This window comes from Stegostoma tigrinum, chromosome 1, assembly GCF_030684315.1.
Source record: "Stegostoma tigrinum isolate sSteTig4 chromosome 1, sSteTig4.hap1, whole genome shotgun sequence".
NCBI lineage: Eukaryota > Metazoa > Chordata > Chondrichthyes > Orectolobiformes > Stegostomatidae > Stegostoma > Stegostoma tigrinum.
Genome location: NC_081354.1, coordinates 87,345,586 through 87,360,837, shown reverse-complemented (window position 1 = coordinate 87,360,837; position 15,252 = coordinate 87,345,586). Strand labels below are relative to the sequence as shown.

The following is a 15,252-nucleotide window of genomic DNA, read 5'->3' as shown; positions in this document are numbered from 1 at the left end:
GGCAGCAGATAGTAAGCAGAGTTTTACAGCTATAAATGACTCAGCTTGGCATCACAAGGTCTGGGAGCAGCTGTTGAAGATTCCACTTACTTTGAATAATCAAATCTTGTGATAAAAGAAGGACTATTCTACAGAAATGTTTATGATATGAATTTAAAGTAATTAACAAGTAATTTTTTTTGACTAAAGGAAACTGAAACATGATTGGAATTTGTTTATTTTTATTTAACCTATTCTTCTAACCGGATTATCAGAGATACTATAACGCACCTCTACAGCAGTTGGGACTTGAACCCAGCCCTCTCAGCCCAATAATAGGGATACTACCACTGTACCTCAAAAGGACCAGAATGTGGAACGCCCCAAATTTGTGTGCCATCCTTATGCAGGAGTCACTCTACTCTTCTCTGTATTGTTCCAATTTTAGTTTATGTGCTGCCAAAACTAACACTTAAAGGAAAGATAATAAAGTGTGAAGCTGGATGAACACAGCAGGCCAAGCAGCATCTCAGGAGCACAAAAGCTGACTTTCCAGGCGTAGACCCTTCATCAGAGAGGGGGATGGGGAGAGGGTTCTGGAATAAATAGGGAGAGAGGGGGAGGCGGACCAAAGATGGAGAGAAAAGAAGATAGGTAGAGAGGAGAGTATAGGTGGGGAGGTAGGGAGGGGATAGGGTAAGTGCAGGCACCACTGGAGTATGGAGTTCAGAGGGGCTCATATTAACCTGGCTACAAGTGTGGATTCAGCCAAGTTGAAAACTTAAAGTTTGAAAAACTCCAATTAGCACCCAACCTGTTGAGAACCCGCCCATTTTTAGTTCACCGTGAGATGCGTTGGGGTGGGAGAAGGGCAAGACTAATTAGAAGATAAGTCATTCTGTAGAAGCATTTAAAAAGCTTCATGCCTCAATTTTAATAAGTTCTTTTGAACACATTTCATTTGTGTTTCCTCGGCCTCTGGAAACTCAATAACAACGAGGTGGTGAAGAGGACAAGATATATTTGGCAAAAGCATTTTAATCACTTCTCATGGACTCGGTCAGTAAGGAACATACCACCCCTTTGTTTCTTGTTCCATGGCTGCAAATTAATCCACCTTATGCATTCTGAAGCCTCACCACATCAAATGCAATCTCTCACATTACAATCACAGCCTCTCGTCCTACAATCTCTCTCCCAGTTATTATAATAACTCCTCCCTCAGTTGTAACATTTATTACCTCACCTACAATCTCTTCTTTCTCAATTATGAACATTATCCCTTAGCTTTGGTCTCATGCCCTGTAGTCTGACAGAGGCAAGCAGCCTCAAGGGAGTTGGTGAATGCAGTCAGTGCCAGCTTCAATTGACTTATTAATACCAAGATTGCGCTCAAAGCAATTCACTGACGTCACAAGCATGTCTAAGGTTAGAAAAGTCACAAGAAATAACATATTTCCTAAACAAAAAAGCAAAAATAGGACTTACTTCTAGACTCAAAATGTGCTCACTGCAAGAAACAATAAATGGAAGATAATAGCAAGTAACACACAAAAACATACAAACAGCTCTCTCATAATTTTCAGGGGCCTTATTCCAGTACCTGAGACAAAGGTAACATTGAAAAATAAAGATCCTGCACTGTTTTTTTAATACATTCATGGGATGCAGGTGCTGCTGGCTGAGGCAAGATTTATGCCAAGTTGCCCTTGAGAAGCCTTCTCAAACTGCAACAGTCAATGCATTTCAGGAAAACCTACAATGCAATCAGGGAGGGAATTCCACATCTTGACCCAATACCACTGAAAGAACGGTGATCTATTTCTAAGTCAAGATGGCATTATCTGGAAGGGAATCTTGAAGATTGTGGTGCTTCCTTGCATCTTCTACCTGTCGTTCTCGATAGAAGTGGTCATGGATTTAGAAGGTGTGGTTTGAGGATCTTCGGTGAATTTTTGCAGTGCTTCTTGTAGATGGTACACTTCACTGCTGCTGTAGTTGGCGGTGGAGACGTAGAATGTTTGTGGATGTCATGCCAATCAAGTGGGCTGCTTTGCTGTGTGTGCTGACATGCTTCTTGAATGTTGTTGGTGTGATAGTCATCCAGGGAAGGGGCAAGTATTCTATCACATTCCTGGCTTGTGCCTTGTAGATAATGAATTGATAGATAATGAATGAATAGATATTGCTGAATCAGGTAGTAGATTACTGCAGAACTCTTAGTTTACAACCTGCTCTTGTAACCACAGTATCTATGAGGCTAGCCCAGTTCCACTCCTGGTCAATGGTAACTCATTCACAAATGGTGCTCAACACTCTGCAATTAATTGTGAACAGCCCCATTTCTGACCTTATGATGAAGGGAAGGACATTAATGAAGCAGATGAAGGTGGTTGTGTCTAAGACACTTTCCTGTGGAATACCTGCAGACATATCCCTGAAGTTGACATGACTGACCTCCAATAACCAAAACCATCAACCACAACTTGAAAGCATGCTCAACTTGGAACATAAGACCATAAGATATAGAAACATAATTAGGCCATTCTGCTGATGCGGTCTGCTTTGTTATTCAATTTTGGCTGATATCTTACTCAACCCCATTCCCCTGGCTTATCCATGTAACTCTTGATCCCTTTACTAATTGAAAACCCATCTATTTCTATTTTAAATATAGTCAATGACTTGGCTTCCACAGCCTTCCGCAGCAATGCCATAGATTCACCACCTTCTGGGTGAAGAAATGCATCCTTATTTCAGTTCTAAAGGGTTGTCCCTCCACTCTGAGACTGTGCCTTCAGACCCTAGTTTCTTCTCCTAGTCACATCCACTCTATCCCAGCCTCTCGTTGTTATGTCCATTTCAATTAGATCCCCCCTTGTCGTTGTAAACTCCATTAAGTACAGATCCAGAGTTATCAACCACTACTCATATGACAAACCCTTCAATCCCAGGGACTTTCTTGTAAACCTCCTCTGGACCCTCTGCAAGGTAAGCACATCCTTCCTTAGATACAGTGATTGAAACAGCTCACAATATTCCAAATGCTGTCCGACCAGAGCGTTATACAACCACTTGTATTCAGTCTCTTGACACAAATGCAAACATAAGACTTTCCTTCCTAACTGCCAAGTGAAATTGCATGTAAACATTAGGAGAATCCTGTCTCTTTATCCTTACTGTTTGCCTTCATCCAGTCAGCCAATCCTCTATCCATGCCATTTAAGTGCATCGTCTTCGATATTGTTCCGTCACATTCATGTGAGAGCCTACTTTCTTAAAAGTCCTTCCCTTTTACACCTCTCACATGCTAGATTTGGAGAGGGTAAAGTGCTTTTAGAGCAGTCTAGCAGTTGAGGAGTAGAACTCATAAACCAAAGTCACTGAGGTAAGTCTTAACTTTATGCAGTAGAGTAAAACAAGTACTGACTAAGCAACAGCCCCTTTCACAGTTCTCTGTATTTATATTTCCATTAAGCCAGAATGGCAAAAGTTGCACAGTGGAATTGATGCAGCTTTCTCATGCTATGAGGCATACTGAAAGCTGCATAGATGACAGAAGATGTTCCATTTAGAAAGCAAACAGTGTAGCCTTGCTGATATTGAATGTAAGTGATGTCAAGGATCTTCTGCCCTTCATTGACTGGAGTTTGAAACTCTGGAGCCTCTTATAGTAACTGATTGACCTGAGGCTCATTTAGAGGTGTACTTTTTCATGTTTGTTATGGAAATATACATGTCTACAATGAGACATTTATAATGATGGTGTAAAATCTATGGCAGCATAATGAACCTAATCCTTCTGCCCACAGAAAGAGATTACTTTGAAAAATAGAAGGCTTCCCTTCAGTTTATGTGAGGTAATACATGAGGGGAACTTGAAAAAGAGCCACAAAACTAAAATGTGAGATCCAGCTTCAGTCTGGATCAGCCTGTATACTGAGGCCTAACCAGGATTCCTTGATCTTAAAATTCAAGAGAGCTAAATCCAAACATGATTTTTCCCAGATTTATTAAAAGAAAATGAAGTTAAAATGTGGCAAGAATAAACCAGGCCAATGTCCTAAATTAGTTAATGCTAAAAACTGAATATATTTCAATCATCACAGATGTTTTCTCAACAACTGGTTCAGAGATGTTATGTTATACCTCCGGAATGGGAACAACATGAACCCAGGACTCACGGCTCAGAGATAGTGACACTTGACAAAGCCTTCCCGTTGTGGTCTAACCAATTCTACCTGTTGCCAAGGAACACAGAGAGATACAGGGAAAGAGTGCTCAGATGTGTAGTTGACATTAGCAGAATTTAGTTCAATATAGGGTTACCATAAAAATACCTCAGCCAACTTAGCAGTAGCTCAAACGTGCATACAGTTTTGTGTAGGGATTATATATTCTATACATAGAGAGACACAAAAGTGATAACAAAGTGAGCATCCTTTGTGGAGAAAGTGAGCCTAGGAAATATTAATGGAAAATAATGGACCGAATGAGTTGGGCAGATATTTTGCATTGGTTTGCATTACAACAGAGAGAAGTAACATCACAGGAAAAGCTGCAAATCAGAAAAGAGGTACTTAAGAAAAATACAATTATTCGAGGAGTGGTACTAAGCAAAGTGTTGAAGAGCTGACAAGTCCCTGTGCCCTGTGTTATATATGTACTTGGGGGTGCTGCTCCTCTAAGTGAGCTAGCCAGGTGACCTGGAGGGACAGAACTTGGGGCGAGTTCAAAACCAGTTGTGGAGGTGTGAGGAGCAACAATAAGATGTTCCTATTCAGATTTACTATTTGTCCACCTGGTATTTAATTCTTGTTTCCAAAGGAAGCACCAATAAACAGACTGAACTTAAAAGAAGTGTTTTAGTGAGATAGTTGGTGCATTGGTTTTAATTTTCCAAAATTCTGTAGATTTGAGGAAGCTTCTGTTATATGAGAATAGTAAAAGAAAATAGTAAAATATATCCCCTTTATTCAAAAAGGAGTCAGCAAGTAGGAAATCACAGGCTAGTTAGCTGAACATCTGTCATAGGCAAGATGTTCGAATCTTCTTTTAAAGATTTTATAGCAGGACAGGTCAAAGCTAATCAGACAGTCAGCATGGCTTTATGAAAGGGAAATCATGATGAACCAATTTATTGTGGTTCGTTGAAGCAGTGACATGCCCTGTGGATAAAGGCCTACCAATGGATGTACTGCACATAGATTTCCAGATGGCATTTGATAAGGTGCCACATCATAGTCTATTGTAGAAATTAAAATAATATTTAAATGGAGAAAGACAGCAGAAAGCTACAGTATAGTGGGATTGGATAGTTTTCATCCATGAATCACAGAAAGTCAGTATCCAATTTCAAAATGTAACAGGTCAGTAAGTGGAATGTTTATTTCAAAGGAAATTGAGTCTAAAAATAGGGGGGGTTTTGCTAAAACTATGCAAGGCACTAGTCCAACAACAGCTGAAATACTGTGGACAGTTTTAGGCCCTTATCTAAGGAAAGATATATTGACATTGTAGGCAATCCACACAAGGTTCCCTGGGCTGAATCTAGATATGGAGGAGCTGTCTTATGAGGAGAAGTTGAGTAAATTGCACTCATTGAAATATAGAAGAACGAAAGGTGATTTCATTGAAACAAAGAAGATTCTTGGGACATGTGAAAAGGCAGATGCCAAAAGGTCGTTGACCCTTATGGGAAAGTCAAAAAACAAAGGACTTAATCTCAGAATAAGGGGTCTACCATTTAAGACTAAAATGAGGATGGATCTCTTCTCTCAAAGGGTGTTGAATCTGTGGAATTCATTACTACAGAGGTTGGTTCTTTAAGTATATTGAAGGTTGAGTAGACAGATTTTTTAATCAGTATAAGAATCAAAAGCTTTGGGGAAAAGGCGGGAAGTTATTTATATTTTGCTTTAAATGTAAAATGTAGGGAAATTTTTGATGATATTACTTTCTTCATTCATAAGGGTGAGTGTAGTTGAGTAGGTCCTCTTTTATTGTCTTTGAGAAGATGAGGGGTGAGCTGCTTTCTTGAATCGCTGCAGTCTTTAAGGTTTCACTGCACCCATAATGCCATTAGGACGGGAGTTCAAAAGATGTATCTCTAATCAGCTAGTTCTGAAATGATATTACACCGTCTGGAACAGCAAGGGCAATAGGCAATAGACAATAGGTGCTGGAATAGGCCATTCAGCCCTTTGAGCCAGCACCACCATTCATTATGATCATGGCTGATCATCCACAATCAGTTTCCTGTTCCTGCCTTATCCCCTAACCCTTGATTCCACTATCTTTAAGAGCTCTGTCTATCTCTTTCTTGAAAGCATCCAGAGAGTTGGCCTCCACTGCCTTCTGGGGCAGAGCATTCCATATGTCCACCACTCTCCGGGTGAGGAAGTTTTTCCTCAGCTCTGTTCTAAATGGCCTACCCCTTATTTTTAAACTGTGTCCTCTGGTCCTGGACTCACCCATCAGTGGAAACATGCTTCCTGCCTCCACAGTGTCCAATCCCTTAATAATCTTATACGTCTCAATCAGATCCCCTCTCATCCTTCTAAACTCAAGAGTCTGCCTTCCTGTTCTTGCCACCAAAGTGTATAACCGCACATTTATCCACATTAAACTGCATCTGCCATGCATCCGTCCACTCACCTAGCCTGTCCGAGTCACCCTGTATTCTAATAACATCCTCCTCACATTTCACACTGCCACCCAACTTTGTGTCATCAGCAAATTTGCTAATATTACTTCTAATGCCTTCGTCTATATCATTAATATATATCGTAAACTGCTGCGGTCCCAGCACCAAACCTTGTGGTACCCCACTGGTCACTGCCTGCCATTCCGAAAGGGACCCGTTTATCACTACTCCTTGCTTCCTGTCAGCCAGCCAATTTTCAATCCAATTCAGTATTTTTCCCCGAATACCATGTGCCCTAATTTTGTTCACCAATCTCCTATGCGGGACTTTATCAAAGGCTTTCTGAAAGTCCAGGTACACTACATCCACTGGCTCTCCCTTATCCATCTTCATAGATACATCCTCAAAAAAATCCAGAAGATTAGTCAAGCACGATTTCCCCTTCATAAATCCATGCTGACTCTGACCTATTCTGTTACTGCTATCCAAATGAGTCGTAATTTCATCTTTTATAATTGACTCCAGCATCTTTCACACCACTGACGTCAGGCTAACTGGTCTGTAATTTCCTGCTTTCTCTCTCCCTCCTTTCTTGAAAAGTGGAACAACACTCGCCACCCTCCAATCCGCAGGAACTGATCCTGAATCTATAGAACCTTGGAAAATAATTACCAATGCGTCCACAATTTCTAGAGCCACCTCCTCAAGTACGCTTGGATGCAGACCATCAGGTCTCGGGGACTTATCAGCCTTCAGACCTAACAATCTATCCAACACCATTTCTTGCCTAATATAAATACCCTTCAGTTCGTCCATTACCATCGGTCCTTCAGCCACTACTGCATCTGGGAGATTGCTTGTGTCTTCCCTAGTGAAGACAGATCCAAAGTACCTATTCAACTCATCTGCCATTTCCTTGTTCCCCATAATAAATTCACCCGTTTCTGACTTCAAGGGCCCAATTTTAGTCATAACCATTTTTTTTTCTTTTCACATACCTAAAAAAGCTTTTACTATCCTCCTTTATATTTTTGGCCAATTTTCCTTCATAGCTCATTTTTTCTCTGTGTATTGCCTTTTTAGTTATCCGCTGTTGCTCTTTAAAAGCTTCCCAGTCCTCTGGCTTCCCACTCTCTTTGCTATGTTATACTTCTCTTTTATTTTTATACAGTCCTTAACTTCCCTCATCAGCCACGGCTGTCCCCTTAGGATCTTTCTTCCTCTTTGGAATGAACTGATCCTGCACCTTCTGCATTATATCCAGAAATACCTGCCATTGTTGTTCCACTGCCATCCCTGCTAGGGTATTGTACCACTGAACTTTGGTCAGCTCCTCCCTCATAGCTCCATAGTTCCCTTTATTCAACTTGAACCCAGGTCTCCTGGCTCAAAGATAGGGATACTAACAGTACAACACAAGAGCCTTGTGCCTGAGCTGGCACCAGTGAAGGAATTGTGATATATTTTCAAGTCAGGATGGTGAGTGACTTGGAAGGGGATTTGCAGGCATTGATGTTCCCATGTATATGCTGCCCTTGTTCTTCTCATTGATGGAAGCTACGTACCGATTTGTTCATTGTAGACGGTAAGCAGGCACTGGGAAGTCTGGAGGTGTTGTTGCAGAAGTCCTAGTCAAATAAAGCATGATTTCTTTTGGAGGTTTTTTTGAATAAAGCACCTCTCATTTGTATTAAAAAGCATAAACTCTTATCAGTCCATTAAAGCAGAAAATCTTGAAGGTTTGGTGATTTCACACAAATGTTCTACTTTCTAAGAAGACAAAGGTATTTGTTGGCTTTGCTTCAACTAACATTGTTCTAATATTGGTTTTTAAAGGCCTTTGCAAAGTGCAGAGCCTTGCATGTCAATCCAATTGCTTTTGGCTTCACAGTAGCATTCTCACCATTGAGCATGAAGGTGCTGATTTAAGTCCCATTCTTGGCAAGTGGAAACCACAGCTTTGCCTCTGAACTTTGACACCCAACATAGAGTCATAGGGCTGTACAGCATGGAAACAGACCTCTCAGTCTGACTCATCCATGCTGACCAGATTTCCTAAATTCGTCTCATCCCATTTGTCAGCATCTGGCCCATATCCCTCTAAACACTTCTTGTTCATTTACCCATCCAGATGCCTTTTAAATGTTATAATTGTACAAGCCTCCACCACTTACTTCTGGCAATTCATTCCAGACAGTCACCACCGTCTGTGTGGAAAATTTGATCCTTAGGTCCCTTTTAAATTTTTCATTTCTCAACTTAAACCTGTGCCCTCTGGTTTTGGATTTCCCTACCCTTCTTTTCTGATGAAGCGTCTAGGAGCAAACCATCAGCTTTTGTGCTCCTAAGATGCTGCTTGGCCTGCTGTGTTCATCCAGCTCCACACTTTGTTCTCTCAGATTCTCCAGCATCTGCAGTTCCCATTATCTCAGATCAGAATTGAACACAGGATTTCAAAAATGGCCTAACCAATGTTCTTAACAGCTGCAACATGACCTCCCAACTCCTATACTCAATGTACTGACCAATACAGGCAAGCATATCAAACGTTTCCTTCACAACCCTGTCTACCTGTGATTCCCCTTCCAAGGAACAATGAACCTGCACTCCGAGGTCCCCTTGTTTGGCAACAGTCCTCAGGACCTTACCATTACATGTATATACTCTGCTCTGATTTCCCCTACCAAAATATAGCACATCACATTTATTTAAATTAAACTCCATCTGCCATTCCTTAGCCCTTTACGAATATCTTCTCTAAGCACCATTGTTATGTCCTTCCTTATCAAAAGATCAGTCTCCCTCCTCATGTACTTACACTTCTGTCACACCTGTAGCTCCTGTATCCTGGAATACACAATACTCTAAATGACGTTTCACTAAGGCTATAGTTACAGCAAAACATCTCTACTCTGTACTCAATTACTCTTGAAATGAAGGCTAACATGTTTTTCCTTTCGAATTGCTTCCTGTGCCTGGAATCTTGCTTTCAGTGACTCACGGACAAGAACACATAGATTCCTTTGGACACTGACACTTCCCAACCACTTACTATTTAAGAAATATTCTGCTTTTCTGGGATTTTTTTCCTGTAAAAGAGATTAACTTCACACCTACTTACATTATGTTCTATTTGTCTTGTTCTAACCCATTCACTTTGCCTGTCCAAGACGTCGAAAGCCTTTAGTACCATCCTCACACTTTACATTTTCACCCAGTTTGGTGTAATCGGAAAATTTGAAAATAGCACATATGGTCCCTACATTGAAATAATTTATTTAGACAGTGAACAATTGTGATCCTTGCAGCAACCCAACTGAAACAGCCTGCCAGACTGAGGTGATCCATTTATTGCCATTTTGTACTTTTTAACTAATTCTTAAAAAAACCCATGTTGTCAAATTTTACTTTTGTGTGCGACCTGATCAAAAGTATTTTGGAAATCCAAATATATCACAGCTATTTGTTCTCGTTTGTGTATGCTACAAGTACAAAATTCAAAAAATTTCCATAAATTAAAAGATTTAATCTCCTTCCAAGCTACATTTAATCCATGATGACTCTGCTTAATTTTGTCATTTTTTTTCCCAAACATTCAGTTGTCATATGTTTCATAACAGATTTCAACATTTTGTCTACTAAGTATGTCAAACAAACAGGTCTGTGAGTTTCCATTCTGCTTCATTCTTCCTTCTTAAATATTGGGGTTACCTTTCCTAATACATATTTAGCAGGAGCATTTCTAGAATATATAGGATTACAAAATGTAACCATCAATGCATCCATTATCATCTTTGTTTCTTCTTTTCATCAAGGAGACTTTTTAATTTCAAAACAATAAATTTTTTAGGTACTACCTCCTCACTAATATTGTTTCTTTCTAATCTTCAAAAATGCAAGTTACCTTGCCATGCTGGGATTTTTTATATCATCTTCTGCAAAGACAGATTGAAAGTAACTGATTAGTTTCTCTACTATTTCCCTGTTCTCCATTATTAATTTTCCAGCCTCCACCTGTAGTGGGCCCCAGTGTATCTTTGTTAATCTCTTTCCTTTCACATATCAATAGAAGCTTTTACAGTCCAACTTTGCATTTCTCACTAGCTTGAGCTCATATTCCTTTTCCCTTTCCTAATGAGTTTATTAGCTCTACTTACTGAGTCATAAATTGAACCCAATCTCAGGCTTACCACTTTTTCTGGTATTCTCATAAGCTGCTTCTGATATAACATAGCTTTCCATTTTTTTTTATTAGTTATAGTTAATTCAGCTTCCTTTTTTTGTTGGTATGCCTGTATCATATTGAAGTATTTATTTAAGCACCAGCCATTGCCTGTCTGCCATCAAATCTTTTGGTGTACTTTCTCCCAATTCACTCAATGCATTGCTTGTACATTCGTCATTCTGTTTGCTTAGATTTAAGGCCTTTTGGAATTAACTACATTGCATTCAAATTTAATTTAAAATTCTATTATACAAGACTCACTGTTTCTCTTTAAACTTGATTAAAGCAAAGTTATTAAGTAATCCTTTTTTATTACACAACACTAGGCAGCATCTTATAGGGGTCCTTGTGATATAGCTTATCATTCAATTTGTGGCAGAATTGGACAAGATATTTGACGAGGTCTATTTGGTCTTTGAGGGTTTCTTATGTTATCTTTCATGCTTTTGACAAGCAGTGTGGTGAGTTTCTCACTAGAAATTTACCAATTAAGAGGGAATCAACTCAACTGATTAAAATTCATCTTCTTACCTGACCAAATGCCAAGCAAGCTTGAGATTGAGGAATCTTTTCATGGAAATCAAAACAGGAACCTGATGACTTCAAGTCACTGCCTGTTCCAAAGGACCTCTATGTTGGAAACAGTCATCATGCTCCATGGACACCAGTCACATGTTCCTGACACCCACAGACATTGGCATGTAACACAGGCAAGCCTTATCTAAACCACATATACAATATCTTCCTGCATTTCAAAGCTGGGCTCGCCACTATCATTGTAATGCTGTGGAAGGACACTGTGCACTTAGGGACACATTCCCAGCACAAGGACTAGACCAGGCAGAACCTCTTTATTCACTGTCATAGCAATCTCTCATGCCTACCCTCCCTGGATACTCACACATTCCTGTTTTGCTTTGCCCCCTCAGCCAAAGTTACCAGGATCTTATTGTCTTGCCTTCCCATCTAGCAAAGTCACATCGGCAGGAAATTTGTCACAGTTGACAGCAAGCCTCAGTCAAGCCAAGGAATAATAGTCTTCAGTCAATGGACCGTCACGGCGGCCCAGTAGTTAGCACTGATGCCTTGTGCCATCTTTGATGTAGGTTTGATTCCACCCTTAGGTGACTGTCTGTGTGGAGTTTGCACATTCTCCCCGTGACAGCATGGGTTTCCTCCAGCTGCTCCGATTTCCTCCCACAGTCCACAGATATGCAGGTTAGGTGGATTGGCCTTGCTAAATTGCCCATAGTAACCAGGGATGTAAAGGATAGGTGGGTTAGCCTTGGCAGCGCAGGGTTATTGGGATGGGGGTAGAAGGTGTGGTATTGTTTGGGTTCTTTGGAGGATTGGTGTTGACTTGATGGGCTGAATGGACTGCTGCCAAACTGTAGGAATTTTATGATTCATTGAACCCAGCAAAATACATTATGAGTGAACGTTGCTGCCTGTCCAGGAGCTTTGATCCAGCTAATCAGCACAGACATAGTCAGGATGCTCTTCACAAGGGATGAGGAAGCGAATGTCAGGCAGTCCACCAGCCATCTTAATATTTTCTCATCCTGGAGTGAGAGAGAGAGAGAGATGTGTAGTATGAGAAATGAAAGTGGGCATTCTAGCTTTTACTTTTGTTACAGGTGGCAAAGTGTCCCAAGTGAATGAGTCAGTAGCGCAGAGGAAACACAGGGTTCATGATTTTGGAAGTTGGGCTGAATGAGAGCAAGTGAAAGAAAAAGTTCAAAGTAATAGCAGGAGTACTGGAGCATGACCATGGTAGGAAGTGGGTACAGTAGCAGACAGAAAGTGAATGTGACGTATTGGAGAGAAGCTGCCCTAAGCCCCACACAACTCTCTTCACCTCTCCCTAGAACGCACTCTACTGATTTCTGAATTTCAGATGCACACAACAGAGCATATAAAATCATGGCCAGTCAGTCTTCTGGTAATATACTGAAGCAAATCCTTTTTTCTCTATGCGAATACTGCCATCAGATACCTAATTTTTTTTGTTCAAGTGAAATCTCCTTGGTAATATACTCAATAATGGATCGCATCGCTATCGGTGATAGAAATGCTGGAAGAAATCAAGCAAATCGTTTTTTGTTCCTAACATGGAAAATAATCCTTAATGATGTTACTGATGTTCATTTCTAGCTGGCAATAGAGGCCTGTAAACTGGAAGTGGGAGAAATTAATTTTAATCCATAGAAATTGATGGTCTTGTTTCCTTGGGAAATAAATTGAAAAAGAAATCCAGTCTGCCTCCAGCTGGTCCTCTTCTGCTTTTACAGACTATGAGTGTGGTATTCGGGGCCTTTAGCCAATCTGCTGTCAAGAGGCAAGTCGAGGTGAGAGGTGGGGTGATTGGCAGGTGACCAAACTACTCTCAAAACATTAAGATAGCTGAAATCTTTTTAGGAGGCTGCCTACTTTTGTACTTACAATATTTTTCTTACCCTTACATTTATGTCACCCAGGCTTCCCAGATCTTGAGGAGAAACAAGTTAGAGAAGTTAAGAAGAGCCAGATTCATAAGGTAACCACATTTATGGTGCTGCATGTGACTCAGTAGGAGCTGGGGTCCAACAACCTTAGTTTTGTGCCGAAATATGTGCAAGCCTGTGCAATTCCAAACCTAACTCTGTTTGATTGACAACCTCCCAGGATGAGCTCTGACTGCCCACACAACTCTATTCTCACCTCACAGTGATCTCCAAGCCCCACACCCAAATATTCAACGCCACCACAGAAAATCAGGCAGAATATAGCTTTTAGCTTTTCAAACGTGCCCTGTCATTTTATATCATGTCCGATCATCTTCCTCAAATCTATTCCCCAATATTCATTGATGCTATTAGGATCCAGAATTCTATTTAGTAATCTCTATCTTGAGCATATTCAGTGTCAGAGTTTCCACAACTCTCCGGGTTAGGAATTCCAAAGATTTAAGACACTCTGAGTGAAGAAATTCCTTTTCACCTCTATCTCAAATGACTGGGCCCTTCATTGTGTGACTGCGAATTTTAAGCGTATTTGCTGCCATTCTTGTAAAACTAAAGAATATGGCCCAGTATCCACAATCACTTGTCATAAGACAGCCTGACCATTGCAGGAATCATTCTAGTGATCCTCCACTACACTCCCTCACTAAAGAACAATGAACAAAGAAACCTACAGCACACGAACAGGCCCTTCGGCCCTCCAAGCCTGCGCCGATCAAGATCCTCTGTCTAACGTGTCATCTATTTTCTAACGGTCTGTGTCCATATGCTCCGTGCCCATCCATGTACCTGTCCAAATTTATCTTAAAAGACACTATCGTGTCTGCGTCTACCACCTCCGCTGGCAACGCGTTCCAGGCGCCCACCACCCTCTGTGTAAAGAACTTTCCACGCATATCTCCCTTAAACTTTCCTCCTCACACTTTGAATTCATGACCCCTCGTAATTGAGTCCCCCACTCTGGGAAAAAGCTTTTTTGCTATCCACCCTGTCTATACCCCTCATGATTTTGTAGACCTCAATCAGGTCCCCCCTCAATCTCCGTCTTTCTAATGAAAGTAATCCTAATCTATTCAAACTCTCTTCATAGCTGCACCCGCCATACCAGGCAACATCCTGGTGAACCTCCTCTGCACCCTATCCAAAGCATCCACACCCTTTTGGTAATGTGGAGACCAGAACTGCACACAGTACTCCAAATGTGGCCGAACCAAAGTCCTATACAACTGCAACATGACCTGCCAACTCTTGTACTCAATACCCCGCCCAATGAAGGAAAGCATGCCATATGCCTTTTTGACCACCCTATTGACCTGCGTTGTCACCTTCATGGAACAATGGACCCGAACACCCAGATCTCTCTGTTCATCAATTTTCCCGAGGACTTTTCCATTTACTGTATAGTTCGCCATTGAATTTGGTCTTCCAAAATGCATCAACTCGCATTTGCCATTTATCTGCCCAACTCTCCAGTCTACCTATATTCTGCTGTAATCTCTGACAGTCCCCTTCACTATCAGCTACTCCACCAATCTTAGTGTCGTCAGCAAACTTGCTGATCAGACCGCCTACACTTTCCTCCAGATCATTTACATATAACACAAACAACAGTGGTCCCAGCACAGATCCCTGTGGAACACCACTGGTCACAGGTCTCCAATTTGAGAAACTCCCTTCTACTACTACCCTCTGTCTCCTGTTGCCTAGCCAGTTTTTTATCCATCTAGCTAGCACACCCTGGACCCCATGTGACTTCACTTTCTCCATCAGCCTGCCATTGGGAACCTTATCAAACGCCTTACTGAAGTCCATGTATATGACATTTACAGCCTTTCCCTCATCAATCAACTTTGTCACGTCCTCAAAGAATTCTATTAAGTTGGTAAGACATGACCTTCCCC

The 15,252-nt window shown here is 41.0% G+C and overlaps 1 non-coding gene across 1 annotated transcript; it reads right to left on the bottom strand.

The window, feature by feature from the left end:
* Positions 1-346: 346 nt before the first annotated feature.
* Positions 347-451, bottom strand: LOC125460114 (U6 spliceosomal RNA). Its single transcript, XR_007249184.1, has one exon. It is a non-coding gene; the product is annotated as a U6 spliceosomal RNA (small nuclear RNA).
* Between the last annotated feature and the right edge of the window lie 14,801 nt (positions 452-15,252).